The following is an 8,907-nucleotide window of genomic DNA, read 5'->3' as shown; positions in this document are numbered from 1 at the left end:
TGAATCAATACAATACGAGAAGCAATTCTCAGGAGCCATGGGGGACAAAACAACTAATCTCTCTTCTTTTAGCATGTTTAAACGTCCCATTTTAAATCTCATTTCTCCTGTATAATTTATGTGGGTGACGAGGAGACATGAATCCCCTTAGAGCAACCAACTACTTTTCAGATCTCTTTTCTACCTCGGGTTACTTTTCCTTCTAAGAGTCTGAAGTTCATTCTTTTTGACTAAAGAGAAAACACCAAAATGTTTAAAGTTGTTGAATTTCCTTTCTACTATCTATTGATACTATTCCATTGACTTCCTTTTCTTTCTTTTTGCCCCAACACAACTGAAATGGTTATTATTGCTGTTATAATTTCTCCAGAGCTCCAACCTATGGGACATAAGTATTTTGTGTGATCCTGTTACTGCAGTTCTAGGCAATTCTATTATTCAAGGTAAGGAGCCTATTTTTCCCATGTTCTTTTAAAATTCTGAACACATCTTAGAGCTCCCTGAGCAACACTAATTTTTTAATGTAACTCTAATCCTTCTTCTTTGCCTAGTTCATTGCCAAATAAAAATTAGGTCTCTGAGGCCTCAAACTACTTGGTAAAACATCAGCCAGTTACTGTGGTATTCTAGGTAGCAGAGAATAGGATCAAAAATAGGTAGGGATCAAACTTGATTTCAGGAAAAACATAAAAAGATAGGATAAGTAATACTGAGCAGTAAAGTAATAGTGATAGTATTAGGAGTCAAAAGCCCGAATTCAAAGCCAGGCTGAGCACTTAGTAGCTATCTGATCTTGCTAAATTGCTAAATTTGTCTCACGCTTAGTCTGTTAATCTGTACAATGGAAATAATAGTAGCATCTATTTTCAAAGTCTTTTGAGGATTAAATCAACTAATGCTTATGAGATATTTAGAATAATATCTGATACATATTAAGAGCCAATACAAGATATTAGGTATTCCAACATAAATATTCCTGGTTAATTGGATCAGAATCATAAATGAAAAGGAATCCCTACACAGTAGGTACCTGGGTTTCACCCAAGGGAAGAGTCATTGGGAGGTTCTCCTGATAGGTTAGTCATTCAGTGCTAAAATCTAGATCCTGTGTGTATTTGATTTACTCACGTGATCTCTGAATGTTTTATAAAGTCTTCCATTTTCTCCTGAGGCAGACCCAGAAAATTCTTATGAAGAATTGGAGCATAAAAGAGTCAGGGAGTAAAGTTTCCTAAGCAAGTAGAGAATGTTAAGGGCACTATTATGGAGAAGAAAAGAAAAGAACAATAGTTGCTGTCTGAAAAGCCGTCCTCTGGATAACCCCAATTTAATCTACATATCCATTGGTTCTCATGATCCCTGAAGGGAGTCATGTAAAACTCCATATACAGAGGATTCTTCTTTAAAATCTCTTAAAAAGGAGGTAAATTATTTATTCTCTTTTTTCCTCGAAGCTGGGTGGCATAAAAGATGTGTTTTATCATTTCTTCTCTATATTAAGGTCTAAGGAATTGAGTTGAAACTCTTCCCTGTCTTAAGTGCCCTGTCACAGTACTTCTTACAATGGTACTGTTACATTTCTTACATGATTATTTCATTACTGCCCATACCTCTTACTCAACTAAAAGTGCCAGCAGAGCAGGAACCCAGTCTGGTTTCGTTAGCTGTTTTATTCCCAGTACCCAGCATGGTTGTCTGACATTTAATCAATATTCAGTACCTATTTGCTGAATTAATTAATGAACTAATAAAAAAAGACTATTTAATTCTTTCTCATCTATGATCCCCAAAAGAAAGTATTAACCTGACAAGTGTGCATATCAAAGAACATAGATTTTAATGGACAGTTATTGAAATGTTCCAGAAATAAAATAATATGTTAATATCATATCAAGATCTTAGTTTCTTGAGAAATTGGAATGTCTTGCTACCCTAAGCCCATCTTCCTGCATGGCAACCATCCGCGCAAAGCAGAGCAGCTGCCAACCTTTTTCAACAGAAAGTTACATGCTCTCCACTTTCCCTAAGGTCCTACTTCTCATTGTCTCATCCACATCAATGCTAAGTTTCAGCTGCAATATTAAAAATGAAAAATAATAATACTGAAATATCAGAATTATTATACCTGGCTCTTTCATTCATTTACATACACATTCCCTATAGACATTAAAATTTTTAACCTTGAATTTATGTGAAAAGAAAAATATATGAGTCAGACATGTTCTTCCCAGACTACATAAGATTTAACATAAGAAAGTTTCAGGTTAATACCTTAGGCATACATACATTTTGCCCCCTATGGGATAAGACCCATCCAAAGGGACCAGTGATTATACCTCCCAGAGCATCCTGGTCGTTCTCGTCTAGCCCTTTAGCAGTTCACCTGGCCTTTCCAGATGTAAAAAGCCATTTGTTTACACTGAGCATACAGTGACTGCTTATTTTTTATATAAAGATGATTGGAAAGCATGGAGTAAAGTCATTCAGGCTATTTAAAGAGTCAAAATTTTAGTACCAGAATGAATTTTAGAAATGTTCTAGGCCAACTATCTTTCCTATCTTTTTCATTTTTTCCCTAACTCCTTCACTTCCTTCACTTCACTCTTTCTCATCCTAGGAAGGGTGAAGTGTCTTGTCCAATATCATTCAGAGCTATGACTAAAAGAATGGATTTAAGATGTCCAGAGAAAGAATAATGGAACTCTGTTAGTGGATATAGAGTGTCTGTGTCAGAAGGAAATAAGCATGCATTTCAGCATATGTTAGGAAATAAAAATGTTGTTAAAAGAGTGATGAAAGTTTCCATCACAGGAAGCTAAAAAAACAAAAGCAATTTAAGCTCAGTGAAAGCAGATGAAAGAAACAATAAAGCTTTGACCGGAAATCAATGAAACAGTTTATAAATGTATAAAAAAAAGCAAACAAAAAGGCCAAAGCTTAGTTTTTGAAAGTGATGAACTTGTAGAAAGACTGATCAAGATAAATAGAAAAAGCACATCATTAAATCAGGAAGGAAAAATTGGGATATTAATTCAGATGTCATAAATATTAAAAAGTTAATAATGGAATATTATTTTTAAAGTTATACCAATAACTTTGATACCTGGGATAAAATGTTTTAGATCCTTTAAAAATTTATTAAAACTAACACAGGAAAAAGTTGGTAATCTGGATAATCATGTACCTTTTAAAGAAACTGAATCCGTGATAATTAAAAAAAAAACCCTTTTTAAAAACAGAATACATCAATTGAGATTTTATTACTAATGAATGCTTATAAACATTTAAGCAAGATATAAAACAATATTTTGCAGTCTTTCAGACAACAGAGAAAGTGGCAACCTCTGAAGGTGATACCAAACCCTAAGACAGATATGAGAAATGATTACAGACCAATGTGTCTCATAAGCATAGGGGCAAAAATTATAAGCAAATACTATCATACTGAATCTCAAGTTTATCTCAGGAACATAAGGTTAAATTAACACTTGAAAATCAACCAAGTAATTTACCACATTGATGAAAGGAAGAAGAAAAACCTATTTGATTATCTCAATAGATATAGAACAAGTATTTGATAAATGTTCATGAAGAACTAGAAATACAAAACCTACAGCTAACACCATATTTAATGATAAAATTTCAAAGACTTCCTTGAGATCAGGCACAAAAGAAGGATGTCACTGTTGTCATTTCTATAACATTGTACTGGAAGTCCTAGTTCGTGCAATAATGTAATTTTAAAAAGGTATAAATATTGGAAAGGAAAAAGTAAAACAGTCTTTATTCTCAGATGACATGATTACATACATAGAAAACTACAAAATATTTGAATTAATGTTAGGATGGTCAATAGATGCAAAACTCAATGGTATTACTATATTCTAAAAAGAGAGGATCAGAAAACTAAAATTAAAAAAAAACTACTTATAAGAGCATCAAAAAAAATCAAGGGTCAAGACATAAATCTTTAAAAAAATATACGTGAAAGACTTCCCTACAGATAAGTATAAGACACTGTGGAGTGACATAAAAGGAGACAATTAAGGAAGAGTTGCACCTTGTTTATGGATTGGAAGACTCAATATTCTTCAGATGTCTGTTGTTCTAACATTGATCACTACATTCTCACTGTCAAGACAATACAATCAAAACAAAATCACAGCAGCCCATTCTATAAAAATTCATATCTTGATTCCAAAATGTATAGGGAAGTGCAAAAACCTAAATTAGGCAAGACAGTCCTGAAGAACAAGTCAGAGGACATACATCACTAGACTTCAAGATGGATGTTAAAACATCAGTAATTAACAAAGGATAATATTGGTGTAAAAATAAACAGAGAATGCAGAAGAGAGAACAGAACATAAAGAATACAGGAAAGTCTTACATTCCGTGGTACAGTAAAGATTACATGTATTATATTGTATGTGTGGCCACTGATTTGCCACAAATTCAATGAAGAAAAAAGTCATAATTATTGACTACCTGCTAATGTATAAGGAAGTTGAATAAGTCATAGTTCCTGATCTCAAGAAATTTATATTTCAGACATATTTGAAACTATCTATGACATAAGTGAGTAATATAACAAGGCATGTAGAAAATATACCAGATTTACCTAATGAGCATCTTGGAAGATGTAAGAGATATAATAATTCTGAAATTATGAATAAAACTTTATCAGCAGAGAAGCTTATCTTTTATATGAGCACAAGCAAATAGAAATTAGGTCTGCCTTTACCTAGTGTTGGTCCTGAATAGTATTTATTTTAGGAGTGTGCATTTCAGAAAAAGTGATCTAGAAATCAAACACTAGAGTATATGAACAGTGAAGATATGTTATATACTACCAAGGCTTTGCAACTTAATTTGCTAAAATGAAACTATAATATTTATTATAGATATTCATAATGATTTTCATTTAATAAACTCTTTTCCCTTTTTTCATTCAGACCCTAGCTTATGTTCTGATTGGTATATTACTTGGGTTCATATTCCCTTCTGGGGACATACAATGTTGAAAGATTCAACCAGAAAGAGTAACAGATGGTATCACTGGTATTGAAAGCTATTTGCCAAAGTCATAAATTTTATGGTAGCAAGATCTGGAAGGTAGATTAATGAGTCATTACTCTGTTGTTTTAAAGTTCCCAGAGGCTGGTTTGAAATGAGTTTGCCTAAGTAGTCCCAGTGAAAATTAAATTTTACCAGGACATTCTTCCCATTTCTAAATAAAAATAAATGCAACACATCTTACTAAGCATCTTCTGAGACCAAATCCTCTGTAATAAATGCCAAAGAGAGAGCATCATGTACTGTTGACGATCCAGGATTTAAAAGAACCTCTCTTAACCATATTTCCTTATCTATAAAATTAAGCAGAATAACTACATGATCCCTAAGGTCATGCAGTTTCTAAGTTTCTTCCATCTCTTGCCTCACTTTCAATCTGTATTTATATTTCTGTGGAAGAAAAAAGAGAATAACACAAATCAGTTTTTAATCAGATATGTAGGATATCAGAAGAGGAAAAGATCATTTTATTAAAATAAACATGGATAAAGTTTATACTTCAGACAAGTCAAAGAAACAGAAGCGAGCTTGGATGTGAAAAGGATGAAAAAAATTGGCTTAATTTTGTGGAGGATCCATGTTGGAGTTATCCCAAGAACTTTGGTTAAATACAGATTTCCCACACTTTCCAAAAGTAGAGAGATCCTATGAAACCATTCGTAAGCTGAAATGGCATAAAGTGAAGAAGTAATTACCTTAGGACACATCTTGCTAACAGATGCACAAAATAAACTGAAATAAATCACAGATGCTCACAGATACAGTTCAAAGCTATGGCAGCTTGATGCTGAGATGCTGAGAGTCGTTCCTGGGGAAGAAGCTTGGCAGTACCACTCTCACTGCTTGGGGTGTGTGCTGCTTCTATAACTGACAGCTGCTAAAGAAATGCTGAACACTATTTTCACTTTCTGGCTTTTTTCATAAAACCAAAAATCCTCTTCAGATTTCTTTCAATTAGCAAAAACAGGTACTAATGTAGTCTTTTGTAAAAGTGAAGTAGTATAAAGCAAACTTTCAAAAAGCAGAGGATACCTGTAAAACAGACTTAATTAAGGAAAGACTTTAAATATATAGCTATGAAATTGGGTATAAAACTACTAAATAAATTCTTGAGAAACAAGTGTGACATCAAGAGAGTTGTATTTGAAGAACCAAGTACTCCAGAACTTTGCAAACATAGTTGCAAGTTTGTACCCTTAAACAACATCTCCGCACTTCCCAGCTCCTGGTAACGACCATTCTACTCTCTGTTTTTATGAGTTCAGCTTTTTTAGATTCTACATATAAGTGATATCATACAGTATCTGTCTTTCTTTGACTTATCTCACTTAGTTAGCATAATGTCCTCAAGGTCATCCATGTTTTCAAAAATGGCAGGATTTCCTCCTTTCTCATAGTTGAATAATATTCCATTGTATATATACAGTGATCATCCCTCAGTGTCCAAGGGGGATTGGTTCCAGAACCAGCTGCTATAATATAATATAGCAGCTGTATATATAATATAATATATACAAAATCTACTGTACTCTAGTCCCAGAGTCAGCCCTCCTTTTCAGCAGATTCCACATCCACAGATTTAACCAACCATTGATTGTAAACATATTTACTGAAAAAAATGTGTATAAGCGGACCCTCACAATTCAAACCTGTATCGTTCCAGGTTCAACTGTATACCAGGGAATAGTGGTTATAGTCAACAGTACTGTATTATAAACTTCAAAGCTGCTAAGAGACTGGATCTTAATTGGTCTCACCACAAAAAAGAAATGATAATTATGTGAACTGGTAGAGGTGTTGGCTAACACTGCAATATATAAATGTATCAAACCAATACACTGTGTACCTTAAACCGACACAATGTTAGCTGTCAATTATATCTCAATAAAAAATAATTAAAATTTAATTTCTTTAAAAAAGAGCACTTAATAGTACTGTGAATAAATACAGGTGCAAGGATAAGTAAATAACCATGCTTTTTACCTTAGGCTTGAGCTAGCAAGTGGGGACAGTGACAAATTAAAAGGATTGTCACAGGAGAAAATATGGAGAGTATAAAAATATATTTTGCACATTAAGGGAAAAGGCAAAGAAGAGAAGGGAATTTTATTAAAATAGATAAGAAAAATATCAAGAAAGGACAAATTTGTTAAATTTAAAGTGATGGCAGATTATCCCAGTGGAGATGTCCTGTAAGTCAAATCATAAATTAATAAGATATACAGGTTAAGACCATAGACTGAGAAGGAAGATAGGAGTGAGTTCAATTCTCCAGTCTGTGCCTTTCTAGCTGTGTATCCTTGGGCAATTTTTACTGTAAACATAACTGGATTACAATAAGGGCTGAAGATGTTTATGGTGAGGAAATAGTGTGAGAGTGATAGAGGAGACCATGGACTTGAGCTGGCAGAAGGGGCTAGTGTAGAACAAGAACTTGTATGGGTCCAATGGCCAAGCTTTTAAGGATGTTCAGGGAATGAAAAGAGTACAAAAAGCAAGCACATAATACAAAGGAGAGGAGTACTGAATGAGCAAGATGATTTGGAAGCATATGGTTATATGAAAGCAAAGGGAAGGGAGTGAATCTAGAAGGAAGCTACAAGGGTGAAAATGATATTTCGAGGTTGAGGAAGAAAAGAACCCGCTCAAAATGGCTAAAATATCATGAGCGTTCCAGTGTAACTGTGGAAGAAGAAGCTATATAATTCTAAGCTAAAATGTAGTGAATGATAGACAAATGGAACCTACTGTCTATAGTATTGGTTTAAGGAGGTAAGGCCAATAGTTAAAGCTTAGAATCTTGGAGGTTACAAACATTTGAAACACATCTAACATTTGTACTGGTGTCACATTGCTTTTATCATTATATTCTAGGGTTGGGAAAGTTGGTGGTACTTTAAGGTTGCATAATTTATGCCAAATGATATATTTGATATTGTAAAATTTTGTCCTAAAGGAGAAAAAAGAATAAGAAAAACTGACCGTTTTCATGTACTTACTCTATTTCCTGTATGGTACTAATATCATTCACTTTAAGGCACCACTGTCCCAGGGCTAAGCCTGAACTCCTGAGCCAGACTCCCTGGGTTTGAAATCTGGCTCTGCAACTTTCCAGACATAGGAGCTTGATGTAGTGCCTTAGTTTTCTCATCTATAAAATGGGAGTAATAACACTGCTTACTTTACAGGATCCCAAAGCTATTTTCTGAATCCCCAAGCTATTTGCTCACATTAACAAATTAAACTACCTGAAGCATAATTCTTTCTTTATCTGTATATTAAACACCCCTTTGTATTGATTTTTTTATAATAAGCTTTTTTACTTATGTGTAAAAAATACATATACAAATGTATGATGTACATTTTCTTGACTTTTTTATAGTTTATAATACATATGACCAGTATAACCATTGCTTTAAAATGTACCAAGTAAATACATCCTGTTAGAAAAAAAATCCTCTGAATTAATACATGTTGAGCAGTTAGAAAAGCATGTTGTACACAGTAAGCTTCCAATGAATTTTAGTTATTTTTACCAGACAGTTCATTTATTTTTCATAGTAATCCTTAGGCTATAAGTGCCTCAATGTATCATGTAAAGGTCATGTAAAGTATACTTGTTTATAGATTTTAAAATTACTCTCCCAAATTTAAGTAATTAAATTGGTTTGTCTGAACACTGGCTGAAATAAATCTAAATATAACATGATAATCACTATATGCTTTATAATTTTGAAACACATTAGACCTAGTCTTCTAATATAGACTGTAAATAATGGTAATAAATACAACTTAGATTTGAAATAATTATCTGAAATGTAAACAAATGTG

The sequence above is a fragment of the Neophocaena asiaeorientalis genome, unplaced genomic scaffold (genome assembly GCF_003031525.2).
Source record: "Neophocaena asiaeorientalis asiaeorientalis breed wild unplaced genomic scaffold, Neophocaena_asiaeorientalis_V1.1 scaffold39, whole genome shotgun sequence".
NCBI classification, from domain to species: Eukaryota; Metazoa; Chordata; class Mammalia; order Artiodactyla; family Phocoenidae; genus Neophocaena; species Neophocaena asiaeorientalis.
This window is presented reverse-complemented; position numbering follows the sequence as displayed.